Source organism: Branchiostoma lanceolatum, chromosome 5, assembly GCF_035083965.1.
Source record: "Branchiostoma lanceolatum isolate klBraLanc5 chromosome 5, klBraLanc5.hap2, whole genome shotgun sequence".
Lineage (NCBI taxonomy): Eukaryota > Metazoa > Chordata > Leptocardii > Amphioxiformes > Branchiostomatidae > Branchiostoma > Branchiostoma lanceolatum.
This window is the reverse complement of record NC_089726.1, coordinates 25,424,103-25,427,182: the sequence shown is the minus strand read 5'-3', so window position 1 is coordinate 25,427,182 and position 3,080 is coordinate 25,424,103. Positions and strand designations below refer to the sequence as shown.

General features: G+C 42.1%; 1 long non-coding RNA gene across 2 annotated transcripts in view; it reads right to left on the bottom strand.

Moving 5' to 3' along the window:
• Positions 1-683: 683 nt before the first annotated feature.
• Positions 684-3,080, bottom strand: part of LOC136435841 (uncharacterized) — a 3,592-nt gene continuing 1,195 nt past the window's right edge. Inside the window, exons 1-3 of one of the 2 annotated variants that reach the window (XR_010755969.1) lie at positions 2,127-3,080; positions 1,494-1,608; positions 684-1,313 (exon numbers count right to left, since the gene is read on the bottom strand). The exon at positions 2,127-3,080 is cut by the window's right edge and continues 1,183 nt beyond it. This is a non-coding gene — a long non-coding RNA (uncharacterized lncRNA). Of the gene's footprint in view, positions 1,314-1,493 lie in introns of both variants that reach the window. The other variant, XR_010755968.1, reaches the window with a different exon arrangement.

The window sequence follows — 3,080 nt, the reverse complement described above, 5'->3', positions numbered from 1 at the left end:
CTCCCTATAAATTTGGGAATGATACATCATACCTGTGAATATTTTCATCAGGTTCGTAAGTCACTGAATAAAAATACTATTTTTTGACAACCAAGGGATTTATTCAACCGACGTTTCGGTGACCCTCCACTGCACGAAATGGCCTCGTTTCCCGGCGTATACGTAACGGGATTTTTCTGTATATTTGTCGGATACTGACGGATACTGACGGATACCGGCGGATTCGTGTAACGTATCCGACTATTTCCGCACCGGGATATGGAATATTTCCGGAGGAATCCGAAATAAGGTATTTTCGACGAATACGGAGCCGTTCACTGTACGGAAATGCCACAGATCCTGACGGATATGTACAGGGATTTTCTGTATTTTTGTCGGATACTGACGGATACTGACGGATACAGGTGGATTCGTGTAACGTATCCGACTATTTCCGCACCGGGATATGGAATATTTCCGGAGGAATCCGAAATAAGGTATTTTCGACGAATACGGAGCCGTAAACTGTACGGAGATGCCACAGATCCTGACGGATACGTACAGGGATTTTTCTGTATTATGAGGAAAATGGTGAATACTGACGGATAAAGGTGGACCCAACAACGAATCCGTAACGGAAGTGCTTGCATTCCTAATTTTACTATACCCAAAACATCATTTTGAATGACAGGAAGTTTGGGAAAGCCTGTATGTAACATATGCATTATTTCATATTTCAACATAATGTATTTCTAAGTTCAAAAACTATCAAATACAATACAATACGGAAGTACTATGTGGCTAAATAATCCATTTCGTTTGAGACAGGCTGAGGGACATCCACATACTCAAAGCACTACTGCATATGCAGGTTAATGTCGGTAAATTGGGGTTGTGCAAGCACAATGTTCTGAAAAATTATGAAATGTATTACAATTAACACCATCACAACATTGTGGTAATATTTACTACTGTATAGTGCCCTTGGACCAAAATTATCTACATGTTCTAAATATTCCACTAAAGTAATAAAAGCCTTATTTGTGGCCAGCTCTTCGTCTAAAAGCCATCAGATACAATTATTTCAAATACAGAGGTTGAAAATAGAATGTAACATTATACTGTCTGAAAAACTCCCATGATGACACGCCACATTTTAAACGTAAGTAGCATATGCCGTGGAACTGCATGTGTATAATCGTCCTCTCCCCATTCTCTGACTACATCTGAGTCCACTTCTTCCATGCACTCTTGGTAAGGTACAGGCAAGGCTGATTTCTTCTGTATCTGCATGTTGGACTCAGTTTGGAGTCCATCTTGTGATGAACCAGTTCCTATATGATAAAACCAAATGATTAATAGATATCAATTCCCGCATTTAAGGAACATGTCACATGATTTTGACATGGGCTTCGTTTCATCACAGCAGCTAACAAAAAACACGGGACAATGGATATCCATTATGCCTGTCTCAGCTAACATTGAAGTGTACCGATGATGGACTTAAGCCTTACCGATGGAGCCTGAGGTACTCAGCAGCTGAACATCTGACAGTTGATTGCTTTGTTCCCAGCCAAGGTCCTCACAATATGTGCTGCATTTGTGAAGGAAGTATCTGCCGATGATGTACTGGATATATATATATAAAGGGAAACAATGACAAATATTAAACATATCACATACTCACATGTGTAAAAAACATGAATTTGGGCATCGTTGAATTGACTACGTAAAACTTACATCTATAACTTGAATATGATATCGATCAAACATGCACGGCTATAACTGAATGAAATAATCACTGAAGCACACTACTGCCTCCTTATAAGTTCTAGTTCACTATCCACAAACTGTGGGATCTTTGTGGGACAAATATAATACTTATGACATTTTCCTCCCTTCCATATCTTTAATTATCTTTCCCTCAACTGCTTGCTATTTTGTACCTGAAACGTTAACCAGACACACATGTCTGCTGACCATTGGCAAGAATGAACAAATTGAAATTTTAAATTTCCTAGATCCTAACGCCGTAAAAGGGCAGGTCGGCTGGAGAATTCTTATGGTCATGCGAATGCGATGATAAAATAGGAGGATAACGGACGCTAAAACTAGTTAGAAACAGCAATTTTTCAATTTGTACTTACCAAAGGGCAGTCCCTCTATATGATGAATCAACTCCCGACCAGCTTTACAAGGGGGGAGGGGGGCGATGAATATTGCATGCACGAAGAAGACAACTGGATTCCGTGCGTTTGAGTTTACACCTAATTCCCTTCGACTCTCAAGCCACTCAAAAATCACTGGTACATGGTCGACCATGGTAGACTCTGGCGATGCCATGTCAAGCACAGAAGGTGACGACACGCCGTTCTTGTCTGTGCTGTTAACCGAAAGAAAACCGTTAACGTTTGTCGCGCCCAGAAGTGTCTTGTGGGTAATTTGGATATCCGACACGAATCCGTGTTCCGTATACGTCAGGATCCGAGACAGCTCATGACTTGCAAATAATCTGAACTTCTAACATATTGGCAAATACATAAAAAAATGAAAGATCCGAGTAGATATTCTGTCTGTACCCGAAACGTATCCAGACGTATACAGCATCGGAATTGCTGGATCTGAGGTGTTCCTGGTATTTGTCCGAATTTGCTCGGAAACGTTCCGTATCTGTACCCGAAACGAATGAAGGATCCAGACGTATACGGCGCCGGAATTGTCGGATCTGAGGTTCATCGGATCCAATCGGAAACTTTCCGTGTCTGCTATGATGTGCGATTCCGGATTCGTCAGGATCTGAGATCATGCCGTGCAGTAGTAGTGTGCATTCATTTGTCAGGAGCCGAAGTAATTACCGACATACAAACAATCCGAACATTCCAAATATTTAAAGAAAACGAGGGATCCGCGCAAATAGCTTCGGGTATCCGAGGCGCATCACGGATCCGGAGTAATACGACGTCGGAATGTGTCGGATCTGCGGGCACCTCGGTATCCGATCAGTGAACTGGGATTTGTCCGGATTCGCTCGGAAATGCCATGTGGCCCGATCCGGGTACGTCGGATCCGTCAGGATACGTGGCCATTTCGTGCAGTGCTCT